A 17,319-nucleotide genomic window follows, 5' to 3' on the forward strand; every position below is an offset into this window, starting at 1 on the left:
AGCAAAGAGAGAGACCACGCGGCGTGTGTCTGTGTGCTGCTTACCCACCATCTTGCCTGGAGGCCGGGCTAAGGGAGGTGCGCACGCAAAACCTCACCTTAAGTGGAGGTGGCCTTGGGCCAAGGCGGAGCCACAGGCCAGATGTGTGACAAGCTGCACCTGGCTCCTCTGGCCGTTACACCTCGTGCCGGCATTCCCAGCGCCGGTCCCTAACCTTAACCTCAACCCAAAACCTAATCCTAACCCTCATATGTTTTTGACATGTTACCGAGAGTCTGTTGAGTGTTTGCTTCATCTAAAATGACCACTCAAAACAAACTGTCACCATTAATTTAAATGTGCTGCCGATGGAAGTTAATAAATTCATGTGATTTGTACATTTCCAATAAATCCATGTGATTTGTAAATTTATAATACATTAGTGTGATTTGGCTGGAGGCATTGAGGAGAAACCTGGAAAAAGAAAAATTCCAACGATATTGACTACTTGTTTTGAAACTTAATGTTACTTTTTGATGGTTTTATGTTTTTTTGCATTTATTGTAATGATAAATGAAGTTTTTATAAGCAAAAACAAACTTATCGCTGATAAAAATGGTTTTAAATGAAAAAGTTGCATCCTTTTGCATTTCAGACATGGTAAAGTGGGTTTTGTATTGGACGTTTCCTGGATATTTAACTTCCTCTCCCTGATTTCTCATGAAATAAACATCCAAAAATTATCAAACCCTTCTCAATCCTGATAGACAGACAACTAACTAAATGTCCATTATAAAATTTCGCTGAACATAATGTTTCAGAAACACATAAGTCATTAAGGGACTATATAAACGGTACTAAAGAGGACAAAATCACATAAAATCACTTGTAGTCTCTTTAAAACAAGTGAATTGATGTGACTTTGCCTTCTTTTAGCTAAGTGCATGAAAAATAAAACTTAAAATGCTCTGCATTATGTACTCTGTAGATGGTTACCTGATGAATAATGCATCAATGGTCTGTGTTTCTGAACCATTATGTACTACTTGTTCAGGACCTTTAATTTTGGCAGTGGAAGGATGTATTTTACTAAGAAAAGCAAAGAAAACTTGCTTATGTTTGATTTTGAACGTTTGATAGCAAATGTTTTTTGGGCTATACAACGCTAGCATTGCTGCTACTGAGTCCTTATTGGTCGGTGAATTGATCAGCTCATTGGCTCAGTAAACTGGTTTGTGCTACCCAGTGGAGTAATTAAGATCTTATGGGCCCCAGTGCAAAAAAAAAAAATGAATGGGCCCTCATAACAAAATTTCGCTCAATCGATAAAAAATGACAATGTAATATGTATGTTTATTCTGTTGTTATGTCTCAAATGAGTTGATGTTCTCAAGACATGCTGCTTCACCCACTAGTATCTAATGTTACATATTTGTTAGACTACCTGTTTGAATCACTATATATTATTTGTGAGTGAAGTTTATGCAGGTTGGCTGAAAACAGTTAGAAGAACACAGGTTTGGCTCCTGGCTTCTTGCTGCACTCCAGCCATCGCATGGATTAGTTCAATTTCTTCAGCTGCGCAACTTTATTAATTTCATGAAAAATTGATGAGACAAAACAGGTATTGGTTCGTAACTGTTAGTACTGGAATTCCTTAAGGAGAGCCTTGAAAATGGTTAAACTAACATACATCAAACCACATTAGATTGTTCATTTTGTTATTTGTATTTATACCAATGTTAATGTTTTTGAAACAAGTAAACACTTTCTGCTCTGACAAATGACTTCACATAATTTTCTCAAACGCCTGAGATGTTTGCATAGTAGTATGTATATTAGAATATTATTGTTTATTTATAATAAGAAGTTATTACAAACTGTTAAACTGTATGAATGTATCATGTGATAGCCCACCTAACTAGGTTACCCATCCATGAAGTATGACAGTACTATAATCAGCTTAGTCACTTAAATATTTCAGTGTAAATAATGATCCACTTCATTTAATAATTCGAATACAAGGATTTGTGCAGTTAAAGCTCAGTAATACCTTTAATCACCCTGAGCAGGAACTACAAATGTAAGTCCTGTCAGTTCTATTTGTTTAAAGTCAGTTAAAGATGGATTTGCTAGGAAACAGAACCTGGACTATTTTTGTAAACAATCGCTGAACGTGCCATTATTATTGAAATCAGTTAACTAAAGTCTTAAAATCAGTAACGGAGATCATCTTGGTCGGTGGTAGAATAATTTATTTCCCAACAGAGGGAAGCAGTTGGTAGCAGTTAGCTAACTAGAGTGGTCAGGTTAGTAGAGGAGGTAAAAGACTGACCTGCTCTGTTGCTTAATTAGTTGTCCTGAGCACACTCTCTCTTTCCCTCTCAGCTCCTTCTCTCCTCTTTTTTTAACCCATTTTGCAAAACTGTGAACACAAACCTCGATGCCACTGGTGCTACACTCTTTAAAAGAGGGTTCAAGGGTTATTTGGTAAAGAAATTGATTCTATATAGAACCATGAACCCCTTATGCTAAGAGTGTACCTGACGTCATGACCATACATGAGGCACCGTAAGTCCTACAACTTGATGGTGTTGACTTGTATTACAGATCAGTTCATCCTTATCAATGTTTCAGTGCATGCCACTTTTTTGTGAGATTAATCTTTCATTTCATTATAAGGCATATCTAAAAATGTGCGTAGTGGAAATATGTTTAAAATTAAGTGGCTTCATTGTGGATTTTTCATCTTCCGTTTCGCCAGGAAGGCGGGTGGCAATTGGTGGGGGACGGGGACTGAGTTTCATTTCCTGTTTTTAGTCTGCTATTGTAAGACGAGCTCGGGTGGAGCAGGCTGTCCCTACCAGTTAGATCTTGGACAAGAGCACATTGCGTTGGTCTGCAGTTACCTTTATACTATTCACTGAAAACGTAAGTGGTAATTTTAATCAAGTAACTGTTACATCCCATGTAGGCTTTGTTGTGTATGATATCTTTTTTAATGTATAAATTAATGAATTTGCATAAATGTGATCTTATAGCCTGGTGTTTATGCATCTCTTTATGGTTGTGAATGTTTTTTTTTTTTACACATCCCGGGTACATTTGTGTAGTCTAATGAACGTCTAATGCACAATTAGCTCTGACTTGATCAGTACTTCCCTAAAATGCACAGTCATCTACACAGTCAGGCTTACACCAACATGCCCACAGTTATGGCATCAGAACTGCGCATCCGTCTTAGTAGCTGAATAGGTTTTCTCTTGGAATGTATGCTTTTATATAACGATTACTACCTGTGTATTTTCATTTACTAATAAATTGCAGTGTACTTTAACACTTAAAAAAAGATCTCTACACCCTTCTTCCATCTACCTCTTTATTGACCTAAAAGAATGAGCATAAATGTCATGAACATCACAAGCGTTATTAACAACAATGGCTCAAAGGGTTTGCTCTGTGTTTGTTTTTTAATGCAAAGCAAACTATTTACAGATTACAATATGTATTAAAACATACCCAAAGCATTAATAAGGTCCTGGAGGGTATGATGTATGTACTGTATACGCTTGCCTTGGCTGTCCCACTATAAAATGAATAAATTTCATCAGCCTATATTTTGTGAAAATAATATGATTAAAATGATTACAAAAGCTGTATAAATTTTTAGAAGGTTGCAAATAGATTTTGTCATTGAATACAGGAAAAAAACCCAAAACCTTATTATAACTATTATTATTATTATTATTATTATTATTATTACGTTATAAACTTACTGTGCCAGAAGAATAAAACTGTGATGATTTGAGTCTTCTAGATTCATTAGGAGCAGTCTGCAACCACCCCATCATCACCCAACTCCAAATCCAAATAATTTATGTAAAAGCATTTTCATAAGATACAAAGCTAAAAGCTACTTAAGTACTAATAAGGAATAGTGTATATCTGTGATAGGATAGGGGAGAGCAGGGCACAACTTCTCAAAGCTGTAATTGCTAACAACTTTCAGTGTGTATATATCCACAGATTTGCACAAATAATGTCTGAAAGTGTAATAAATAACAAAAACAAAAGTGTTTGAATTTCCGTTTTCCCTCACTAAAGGTCGCGCCCTGCTCTCTCCTAATACAGTACCATACATCCTGTTGTATTAATACTACGTTACCTGTTCAGCAGTTCATTTATTTACAAGAAGTGTTGTAGAGAACAGAACTTCTCATCCTTTGACAAATTATTAGTAATCATTTGACTGTTTTTTTCTTTCTTTCAGGAAGCAAACATCCATCCAGATCTTATCTCCATCAGCATTCTTGAAGGAGAGCACTGTGCAGTGACATTATAAAAACTGTATGGTATTCATTGCTGTACATGTTCCTTCAAAAATATTACAGATAATACTTTTGGAGAATCTGGCCACCCTCTGCTTCTGTATCTTCATACTCTCCCATCTCATTATCAGTTTACATCATCTGATTTTAGTAGAGACACATCAGACAATTCAAAAATGGCTGCATCACTTCCACGCAAGCTTCGCTTCCTCACTTGGAATGTCAATGGTCTTGAAACTGCTTTGCGCCTGAACCCACAACGGCAGCCTGACAGGCAGAAGGATGTACGTGAGGAAATGAAAAAGGCAGATGTGGTTTTCCTTCAGGAGACCCACATTAAAAGGGGCAATGAGAAAGTTTCCAGAGTGGCTCACATTTTATACTGTATTTGACAGAGCTGAAAGAGGGGTAGCTATATTCATTAAGAAAACCATTTCCTTCAGATGCATTCAACAATGGCAAGATGATGGTGGTTTCATAGTTCTCCACTGTGAGTTGGAGCATCAGCCATATACCATGGTGAGTGTGTATCACCATCAAACAGATGAAGCAAGTCTTGGTCGCCTTTCAGAGTATCTGCAGAACAATGCCACTGGAACGACGGTGATCGGAGGAGACTTCAATGCTGTATTCAGTCCCTTCATCGATAAAAAAGAGCCTACAATCAATCAAAGTCATTCAGTTTTACTGAACCGGCTCAAGCTGTTCATGAAGTCTCTTCAGCTTGTGGATGTCTGGAGACGGCTGCATAATTTTATGCGTTTCTACACTTACTACAGAAGAGAAAGCACCTCAAGAATTGACTTTTTCTTTGTGCCAGAGGAGTGTCTGTGGCGTGTTCAGGCATGTGAAATTGAAGACGTACCAGCTAATGACCATCTCCCTGTGAGCCTCCAGTTGAACAATGCTGCTGTATCTTCAGGGTACCCTCCAACAGACTTCCTGACCAAATATACCTTGACAAATCGGGGAGATGTGAGATACACAAGAGAGGACATTACCACGGCCATCAAGTCTCTGCAAGTGTCAGATACACCAAGACAGGATAAAATACCTGCATCTGTGTACAAGAGATTCGCTACTGATGGTACAATATTACAATATTTGCAGATCTTGTACAGCGGAATCCTGGATGGATCATTTGATGTAAGAATGAATCATTTCAGTGATTCAATCCAGTGGCAAATCTTTCATTTCTTTAATGTTGACTATGTAATCTTGGCAACTATCCTTGCCAGGCACCTGGAAGAAAAGCTGGAATCCCTGTCAAGGAGCCACAGGAAGCCAAACTATAACACACATGTCGCAATGATCTACTACTTCCATAAGGTTCCAGAATCTGTAGAGTTGTTGCTTCTTGAGAATGCTTTTGCAAGTGCATCTCTTGTGACAGATTTTCAGGCCTTACAGATGATCCTTAGGAGGAGCCCTTCCTATGGCGCATCACAATCTTACTTGTTGTGTCAAGGTTGCCCTCTGACTCCACTCCTGCACAGTCTCCTTCTGAGGTACGTCACTGAGGGAAGTTTAGGAGTACACAACACTGGTGACATTGAAATTTACGTCTACAAGTACTTTGTCAATGTGGTTGTTCCTAAGAATAGTCCTTTAGGAAGACCAGATGAAATCAATGTGAATGGATTGCAAGTCCGAAGAAACATCGCAACATCACTTGAGCATGTATATGTCTGATACAAACCACTGTCATGATTCAATAGTAGTTGTGATCAAGATCAAATTACCCATGAAGATATGATGATGCAGCCAAGGCCTGACCTGACCAAGAGTCATCGAGATAAATGTGGGCCTTATCTTTGTTGACTGAGCTTAATCAATTACTTTAAGCAACAATTACACTTTGTAATGTCTGTACTATACTCTTAGGATATTTTTAAACTCCAAAAGACAGTCAGTATGCTGGCTGACTGTCTTTAAGTGATAATAGCAACTAACTAGCTATTTTCAGTTGTTAACTGTAGCATACAGAGGCCAATATTTAATATTTTTATTTAATAGCATTTATTTATTTAAAAACCTTTAATAACATTTAAGTTAGCCATTTATCCTTTGTTTCGAATATTCACTGAGGAATGTTGAAATTGAAATCACTGCACTACTGACTTTTAAAAAGTCTGAAAAAGAATTTGGCATGGAAAACATATAGCACTTGAGCTGTCTACTATTCTTGTATTTACACCAACTGATGTACAGCCTCTTGATGTCTAAGCAAGAAACGATTCATAAAAATACTTAGAAAATATACCAGAGGATTACGGTGGAGAACAACATTGAATTTGAATGATTTCAAGAGTTCAGTATCTGGCTAATGCAAACAGCTTCAGAGTTTGATTCCCTAGTGCTGAAGTGGACAGGCTGATTGGCATGTGGACTGGCAACCAGCAAGTCCTTTGCAAAAGAGCATGCAATGGAAATGGATGATCAAACTCATTCACTGCTTGAGAGATCACTGAGACACTCTTGTGGCCTGTTTCTTGCATTGCATGCCTTATTACTATATATACTATGTAATCCCACTGAGCATAGTTTTATCTATGATTTAGAATGTGAAATGGACTATTTTGCTTTACTTGAATGCCTTAATAAATATATTGTGCTGCATTACCAGATTGCATAATTATCAGTTTGTATTTAGTGATAATAACAGCAACATAAACCCGTGGAGCAGAATTTAATGTATGCATAGACATCACCAGTGGCCAGTCCTGAGATTCTTTCAGCGCCATACATATACACATGTAGATGCAGGGTTGGCTCTAGACTATAGGAGTCCTAGGCAAGATTTCATTCCCAGGTGAACCTGACTCATCTTAATTGGCTTTTTGAATAAAAAATGAAAAAAAGGAATATTATCTTTTGATCTTTTTACTACGTGTGTGACATATGCAGATATATGCATCCACATCCACGCAAATTTAAATATCTCTCACAAAGATTTGACTAAAACAACAATGAACCACAAAATCAAACAAAATCTGAGGTGCGCATCATCTCTTATGGCAATGATTCCCAGTCACAGTCCTGTGTGCCCTTAATTCTAATTTTTATGTAAAACATTTTCTTTCTAGTTTCTAGTTAAGAGCTTTATTGTTTTGCCTTCTCCATAAGTTTAAGTTGGGATGTAATGTTATGAAATGTTTAGATGAAATGGAAACTACTGTTGAGGCAGCTGATTCAAAACATTGCAGAGAAATTCAGTCACATCTAGTAATATGGCTGATACATTAGCATACCTGCATCATCTTTGTGTTCAACTTACTTGCCTAATTTAAATTTCTGGACTCTGGCCCTGTGGCCTGCACTCTCACAGCCTTTTCCTTATATCTTGTGACCTCGATTGAAGTGCTCATCACATCATCATATCAGATCTCTGAGGCTGCATGCCTGTAAGGGCAGTGCGGCTCGACTCACTTCAGTGGTTGATGCAGTGACCAAAATCTGAACATTTGTACATTAATTGTATGTTACTTAGTAAGGCATTCTTTATTTATATGTCTACAATATTTTTGTTTTTACTTGCTATTTTTTTAACTTGTGTTTTTCGCTATTAATTTTGCAGCAAAGCTTGCTGAAGCCAGCATCCCGAGAGGCTTCTCTGGAACTTCACAGAAAGTCCACATAATCCCCCTATGGCCTAGATGAATATAAGACTTGAACAACCTTACAGCTGTGTGGACTTTCTCAGTAATGTGTGTGTTCGTATGTCTGCAAGTCCGGAGAAGACTGGAGATTTTAGGCATTCTTTGCCTGGGTTGCCATGATTTCCAGTATTCCATTTGTTATGATATAATACAACTTTGCAGACTGAGCCGGCGCTTTCAGGCAGCATATTCACATATGTGAATTAATGTTAAAAATGAGTTTTAGGCTGAAACCTTCCCTCAAAATGATTGTAAAACAATGTCTCAGGCATCAGTGAGGCTCCCATCACCACCACTGTGAACAATTCTGACTCAGTAATTTTCTCTAGAATGGAACATTTCACATCAAACCACTCTGAATGACTTTGTTTACAAATTACAGATTTCATTATGCAGATATTTTGAAAAATCAATGGAATTGCCCTTTAATAGTTTATAATGAAAAAGCTGATAAAACTATGTATTGTCAAGGTAAATTCAAGATATTCTGACAATAATAACAGCTTAACTGCACAAACAGAAATGGAAGATTCTTTCAGGAACTCCTGACTAATATCAACTTTTCAGCAGTGAGTGAAAAGTTTGAAGATTTGCACTTCCATGATTTTGCACAAGAGGGCAGTATAAACTCCTAAAATATTTGCTGCATTGTATATTGTCTATATTGTGAAAGCCTTAAAAAGTCCTTTTGTGATCAGGTTTAACATGATACCCCAATACACAAACTGAAAAGTAGGCATGCATAAACAAAAACAGAAATAGGTCATGAAACAACACCTTCAATATACTTATTTCATACATAATTGTAAACTATATATGCTGTACAGAAACTCTAATAGCATCACAATATGTTTTCTTAGATTGGCTGCAAATCCAGGTGCTGCCTTATTAAACATCCTAAAAGCGAAGCACAAGAAAAATATAAGAATAACCTTAGGATTTCAGCCTTTAAGTGAAATTCCACTGTTCACAGTTGGTTCCCAACTTCCTGGATAATCTAATGATTAAGATGTAAAAAAGTCACTCATTTAGAATAGTTTGATGTGAAATGCTCTAGTCTAGAGAAACTTTGAGTCATCCGCAGGGTTTATTTCTCTAAAAGCTCCGTCAGAGAAAGTTATTATACAACCCCATTTCCAAAACAGTTGGGACGCTGTGCAAGATCTAAATAAAAACAGAATGATGTGCAAATCATTTAAACCCCATATTTGTTTAAAAATAGAAGACAACATATCAAATGTTGAAACTGGGAAATGTTACTGTTTTTTGAAAAACAAATTTCCGTTTAGAATTTGATGACAACAACACATTTAAAAAAAGATGGGAGGGGGCAACAAAAGACGTAAAGATGTGCAATGCAAAAAAAAAAAAACAAAAAACAAAAACAACAAAAAAACACCTAGTGGAACATCTCACAACTATGTAAGTGTATGCAAGGGACAAAGTCAAAAACCAATACTCTAATGCAGGCGGCACTGCATTAAAAACCGATATGATTTTGGAAATCACTATATGGGCTCAGGAACACTTCCGAAAACCACTGTCCGTGAACACAGTTTGTTACTGCATCCACAAATGCAAGTTGAAACTCTACCATGCAAAGTAGAAATCATATATAAACAGGATCCAGAAACGCCGCCGCCTTCTCTGGACCCAAGATGAACTGAGGCGAAGTGGAAAAGCATTCTGTGGTCTGACAAATCAAAATGTGAAATTCTTTTAGGAAATCACGGACACTGTGTCCTCCAGGCTAAAGCGGAGAGGGACCATCAGTTCAAAATCCAGCATCCAAGATGGTATGGGGTTACAGAGTGCACAACTGTGAGGCACCCTGAATGCTGAACAATATATACAGGTTTTGTAGCAACATATGCTGCCATCCAGATGACTTATTTTTCATGGAAGGCCTTACTTATTTCAGGAAGACAATGTAAAACCACATTCTGCACTTATTACGGCAGCATGGCCCCGTAGTAAAAGAGTCTGAGTGTTAAACTGGACTGCCACCCAATAAAAACATTTAGTGCATTATTAAATGAAAAATATGACAGAGGAGACTCTGAACTGTTGAGCAGCTGAAATCCTATATCAAGTAAGAATGGGAAAATATTTTACTTTCAAAACTACAGCATTTGGTCTCCTTAGTTCCCAAACGCTTGAGTGTTAAAAGAAGAGGTGATGAAACACAGTGGTAAACATGCCCCATTCCAACTTTTTTGAAATGTGTTGCTGGCATAATTTTCAAAATGTTACAATCTAACTAAAAGGGAGAAACCAGAAAGGTAACAGAGACATGAGGGCTCCCTGAGATGTCAGCGCCCCTCCGCTCCACCGTCAGCAAATCTGTGTGAACGTGTGAGAGCAGCGGGACGACAGCACCAACACTGCCAGTTTACCATAATACTCTATGTCCATGAACCCCCAGATCTGCACCTTTTATCTAACAGGGTAAGTTTTTAGCCTAGACTTAAAGACTGAGGCTGTGTCTGAGTCCTGAACACAGACTGGAAGATTACTAAAGATTATCTTGGTATGAGAAGGCTCTCCCCCCTAATGTAACTTTATTAATTCTAGGTACTAATAGTTAGCAGCACCTTGTGATCTAAGTAGGTGGTTTGTAGTATGAGAGAAGTTCACTCAGGTACTGAGGGGCGAGTCCGTTTAGAGCTTTATATGTCAGTAAAAGAATTTTGTTATCGATGTGAAATTTAACTTGCAACCAGTGTAGGTTTGATAAAACTGGGCTGATATGGTCAAACTTTCTGGTTCTTGTGAGGACTCTGGCTGCAGCGTTCTGATCAGGATCTATTGTGACACCAAGATTTTTTACAGATGAACCTGAGAAACTATTAAGTGTAAGTGTTAAATTAGACAGTTTGTTTCTAGCAGCTTTTGGACCAAGAAGCAGAACCTCTGTTTTATCTGAGTTAAGTAGGAGAAAGTTACTAGTCATCCAGTCTTTTATGTCTTTTATACAGCCCTCAATCTTGCTACATTGAATTTTATCATGTGGTTTGGCTGATATATATATAACTGTGTGTCATCAGCATAGCAGTGGAAATTGATGCCGTGTTTACTGATAATGGTGCCCAGTGATAGCATATATAATGTGAATAATATAGGTCCCAAAACAGAGCCTTGTGGAACACCATACTTTACTTTTGCGAGGACTCCATTTGTTGCTCTAAGAATAAGTAGACCTATACAGAAAAGTCTAAGGTACAAACAAACAAAAAAGAAAATGACAGATAACACTATTAAACACTATGGGCTTTATCAGTTGCATCAAGCTCATTCAAACTGGCTCTTCCAGATTTATTGTTATACATTTTCAAATATAAAATACTCTTTATACTATGGCTTGGCTAAATACTTGATGGTTATTATTTACTGAGAGATGTGCAACCATATTGCCCAGTATGCCATAAAGCTGATTTCAGCTTCTTATTTGCTATTTTTTTGTTTGTATATTCTCATTCCACCTTAAATGGTGCAGAAGTTACATTGTGGCGCCTTAGGCCTCAGGGACCAGACTGTAACTGCTGCACCGTTTAAGGTGGAATGGGAAAATTTGAACAAGAAGCTGCAAATAAGAAGCTGACATCATCAACTTTAGCTTTGTCAAGATGTCCAGCTAACCAACATGCTAAATATTTTAGCAATAGTCAATGTTAATCCTTTGCTTCCCATTTTGCATTGGTCCAGAGTTGACTTAACCTTGACTGAGAGGTTAGATAATCATTGTCTTGTTTAAAATTATACTCATCTATGAGGAGAGTGCCATCACACCCATATATTGTCTGGACTAGTTTCCATAGAGTCTGCTGTTTCATTTTGTGTACTTGCATATGTACACATTTCCACCTGACACAGTTATCTTTTCCATGCTACAGTTTGTAAACACTGTTGCTGGTCATCAAATGTAATAAACAAACGTAATTTCACTACCACTTTTTTATTTGCTGATATAAAATTTGGAGAGGAGAGAACACATGTTTGCCTGATTGCTGTTCCCACAATCCATTAACATGGCGTTTATTTTTTTCTTTTTTCATGATCAGATTTATATTTCAACCCTATACACTCTTCCTTGCAACAAGGGGGAGGTGGGGCCCTTGCGTAATTTGCAGGGCCCTACGCAACGTGTGTAGTGAGCATATAGGGTCCACTGGCTCTGTTTGTCATCAAGCTGTCACACAAGAAACACCTTATGATGGGTAGAGGCAAAGAGCTCTCCTAAGACCTTTGCAAAAAGATAGTTGAGCAATTTAGCAATGGCATGAGTTACCGGCAGAATTCTCAACTCCTAAATGTTCCTATAAGCACCATTAGGGCCATTATCTGCAAGTGGAAGGAACATCACTTGACCATTAATTGGCCATGCACAAGAGGTCCTCACAAGTTTTAGAACTGAGCAGTCAGAAAGTTTGTCAGAAGAGTAGCCCAAGAGCCAATGGCCCCTCAAAAAGACCTTCAAAAAGACCTGGAAGCAGCAGGTTCAGTCACCACAGAGAAAAGAACAGGCAGTGCACTCCATCGCCACAGTGGATAAAAGTGGACGGACTGCTTCTCCTCAATGGGACAAACAACAACTTTTGCGTGCTCTGCTGCCCTTTTCTTTACTGAGACCTGTCTCAGCGAATCCATCCCCGACAACAGATTATATTTGCCGGGCTTTCATCTACACTGAGCAGATTGCATAAAAGAGCTGTGTGAAGAAGGAAACAGCAGCGGAATTTGCTTCTACATTAACAAAGGTTGGTGTAAAGACATCACAGTGCTGAATAAATACTGCAGCTCAAACTGAAAGACATTGCTCATAAACTGTAAGCCATTTTATTCACCAGTTGAGTTTGGTATTTACATCCCACCCCAAGCCAGCGGGAATGACGGGCTGAAAACCCTGACCAACCAGATAACCAGCCTGGAACAAAGATTTACAGAGTCTTTTTAACCCTTGGGGATTTCAACAGAGCAAAATTAAACCATGAACTACCAAGATGTAGCATTTTAATTGTCCCACCAGGGATAATAACACACTGGACCACTACTACACCATTCTTAATGATGCATATCGCTCTGTCTTCTGGGCAGCTTTGGGGCACTCTGATCACTGCTTGCTTCATCTTTTTTCCAACCTATAGACATAAACCAAAATCTGGAAAGTCAACTGGCCTCAGTCATCACACAGATCTTTAACAGATCCCGGGAGATGTGTTAAGTCCCCTCCTGCCTCAAATGCTCCACCATTATCCCGATCCCCAAGAAACCCTCTATTACAAGACCGAGTGACTACAGGCCTGTCACTCTGACATCTGTGGTCATAAAATCCTTTGAACAACTGGTGTTGGCCTACCTGAAGGATGTAACCTAGACCCCCTGCAGTTTGCAACACCTTGACTGCCCAAGGACATATGCTAGGATCCTGTTTGAGGACTTCAGGTCAGCGTTCTACACTAATCTGTCCAGTGCACATCCATCACAGTCTGGTTCGGAGCAGCCACAAAACAGGACAGAAACAGACTAAAATGAGCAATAAAGTCACATGAAAAAATTATTGGTGCTCCCCTGCACACCCTCCAGAACATGTACTTTTCAAAAACCTGGAAATCAGGAAAATTATTACAGATTCTTTGCATTGTGGACACAGCCTTTTTCAACTCCTGCCCTCCGGCAGGTGCTACAGAACCCTGTTTACTAAGGCCCAGTCCCATCTCTTATTTTTACTTGTACCCCTTGTTTTCAAGGGTCACCTTGCCCCTTGGAACTGAGTTACAAGGGGTAGTGGTTGAAATCTTCCCCTATGAAATGGGACAACCTTCAAATAGAAAAAGAACATTACTTCATTAACAGGCTACCAGTGGTGCTCTGTAGGTGACCCTGTCAGTCTGGAGTGATAGCAGAGGAGCGGTAAAGTTCAGTAAGTAACATTTAGGGCATCATATGCCTTCAAAGAGTGAGGATGTGACAATTATTTATATTCACCAACCCCTGATTCTTTGTTGATATGAAGGTGCAGTCAACACTGAACTAACATAATAGAATGGTTATCGTATTTTTTAATAGAGAAAATACATTTGATTACATTTGTTGCTTGCACAGCCATCTTGCCGGTTTTTCGTTTTCTCTCACAACACTCCACGTGGAGTGTCCCTCTGAAAAATCTCCGTTTGGAGGGGCATGTAGCCCTAACACTTTGCCCTACCCCTCTATCTCAACAAAAATCGGAACACCCTACCCCTAGACATGAACACAAAAAATGGAGGGCTAAGGGCTAAGTGGTAGGGGCAAGGGGTGAAATGGGATTGGGCCTAAGACTGCCAGACACGGGAGCAGTTTCTTTCCTCATGCCATCACCCTCATAAATAGCTGATCAGTAATATCATCTGCTGGGCCATAGCTACTCCTGTTTTATTTATTTATATATATATTATTTATATTTATATATATATTATTATTTATTTTCTCCAATTAGTTATTACACCCTGATTCATTCTCATACATGATGCAGATTGTTTGCACTACCACACATGTATGTATATGTATGTTTCTATGTACATTGCTTGCCCCTACATAATCTGTGTGTAGCTTATACATTGTTTGTAAATAATATGTACATGTCTGTATATTATTTGTCCATACATAGTCTCCATATTGCTTATGTACTGTGTATACTGGGTATATTGTGTCTTGTGTCTTGTCTGTTAATTATTTTTACTTATTTTTGTATATTGCATTTAATACTAGAGAGACACCAACAGCTGGAACCAAATTCCTTGTGTGTGTCAACTTACTTGGCCAATAAACCTGATTCTGCATCTGAAGTGTAGAAGAATGGACCAAAATTCTGCCTGAATCCTGTGGAAGATTAGTTTCTTCATTCAGGAAGCATCATAAAGCTGTCACTGCAAAAAAGTTTCTCCACCAAGTACTGAATAAATTTCAGTTAGTGTTCAATACTTTTTCTCTGGTGTCATTCTACTTCAGTGCACATACTTTGCAATGGAATGAAATGTTGTGATTTTTGTTACTGAGCAGTGTAGTTTTATTCAGTTAATACCAATGTCTCATCTAAATTTCAAGTTCAGAAACTCATGCATTTAAAACTCAGTTCTAAATCTTCAGTTTGAAGATTTGCTCAATCATAATTCTGTGCTTTTGCACAAGAGGGCAGTGTGAGCTCATAAAATGAGCCTTACATTCAGAGACTTTTTGTAGGTTTACCATGACTCCAATACACAACCTGAATAACAGGCATGCATAAACATAAACAGAAGTATGTCATGAAACCACAGCTTCAGTATACTTATTTCATAAATGATTGTAAATCATATGTGATGTACAGCACACTTTGTATTATGCTCTTACAGCATAAAAGAGTGTCCCGTATATTCTCCAAGTCAGGCTTCAAATTCATCACGCATCCTGAAAGCAATGCTCAAAAACATTAGAAGAATAGCCTCAAGACTTTCAGCCTTAAATGTGAAAACTTATTCAGAATCACCACCTGAAGGCAACTGAATGTAAACCAAACATCATACATCCATTTTTATTATTGAATCTAAACATAGTACTAAACATAGTGATAATAACATTCTCATCTGCTTTCAGGGTATGTTTGAATTTTGAAACCAATGAACATCAATAAACACATAATACCTAGTTAAACCCTCATGGAAAGGATTGATTAGATCCTCAACCAGCAGCGAACAGATTTCCTTTAAACATGTAGAGAAAAGACTGTTTTATTTTGTTTGAAGATTTTGTTGATATTCAATAACGATAGAGATTTTAATGATAAAGTTCAGGTTCCAGTGACCTCAGACTGAGGCATTGCACTTGGCTGGTCTCAAATTCACTGTCCCCCGAGACTGAGACAAGGCCAAGTCCAAATAACGTCGAGACCGAGGCAAAACTGAGTCCAAATGATGTTTAGACCCAGATTGAGATTGTTATTTAAAGTCTTGAGACCAAGACAAGACAAGACAACTACAACACCACCATCAATGCTTAAGATTGTAACTTCTTGATTTCATGAGTCAGTGTTTAGGATTGTAACTTTATGCTTTCCTAGTTTAAAGTAATAAAAATAAGAATAAAGGTGATTAAAATGAGGAACATTCTTAAAAGGAAAGGTACCTAAAGGGTTATTGGCTTGAACAATTTCTGCCTATTTTGGGGGTACCTCAGTTAACCTATGCAAGTTTTTTTTTTCAAATAATTTTGATGGAATGTATCTTGATTGAAATGTGTATGATTTACAAATTTGGAAGTAAGATTTGAAGGTGAGCAAGGAGGTCATTAAAAATGTTTTATTGTGTTTGAATGCTATTTTTATTGTGACAGTACATTATTTTCTGACATGACTAAAGCTGCACCAGTGCTGTTCATTTAATCTTGGCACAGCCATCTTTGTGGAGAGGTGTTAAATGTTTTCACAGAAGGGGGTTCTTGCCCCCCAACTTTCACCCCTCATTGCTCGAGCAGCTAAACACAGACTCACAACATTTTACACACACAGAGTTACAGGGAAAATATTTTATTACAATAACTAAAAATATCAGAGTCAGTTTCCATTCCACTGGCACAGTGGCCACTAGAGGGCCTACAAAGAGAAGCTACACTTTAACATTTCAAAAAACTAAGAAAAGCATCTAATTTAGAACAACTTTTAAAAAGAACTACCCATTGAATGGTTCTTAAGGAAATCAAAAGTGGTTCTTCTATGGGATCTTTAAATTTTTTGAAGAAACAAATAATATTCCACACTCATTAAAGGGGAATTCCACTGACTTTTCAAAATGCCTTCGTAATGAAATCATTAAGATCATCAGAGAATCATTCAGAGTGATTTGATATGAAATGGTCCATTCTAGAGAAATGTACTGAATCAAAAGTCTTCACAATCTTGGTGACAGGAACCAGACACTTAAAGCGTTTAATGACTCTAAAATCTCCCTCATAGAAAGTTATTAAACAATATGTTTATTAATGTGCTGCCTGATGTCTATTTATGATAGTTTTGAGATAAAGTTTTGGACTAAAGCATACATTTTAATATACTTTCATAGTAGAGAAGTACATTCAGGACACTGTAAAGGAAAATAATACTTGTATTTAGATTTACCACTAATTTATTGTTATCAACATTACAAATAAGACCCAGAAGATGTGTAAGTGGTTTCGGATAGTAATATAGCCAAATATAAAATGTTATATTTTGTTTGTGTTGTAGACATCATGACTCCTGGTTCATCACCACCACTTTAAAGAAACCTTAGTGGGTAAGTTTCTCCTCAATGAGGCACAGGGTCTGGAACGATTATAAATTCAGAAACATTCTGTAAATCTGT

The sequence above is a fragment of the Colossoma macropomum genome, unplaced genomic scaffold (assembly GCF_904425465.1).
Source record: "Colossoma macropomum unplaced genomic scaffold, Colossoma_macropomum, whole genome shotgun sequence".
NCBI classification, from domain to species: Eukaryota; Metazoa; Chordata; class Actinopteri; order Characiformes; family Serrasalmidae; genus Colossoma; species Colossoma macropomum.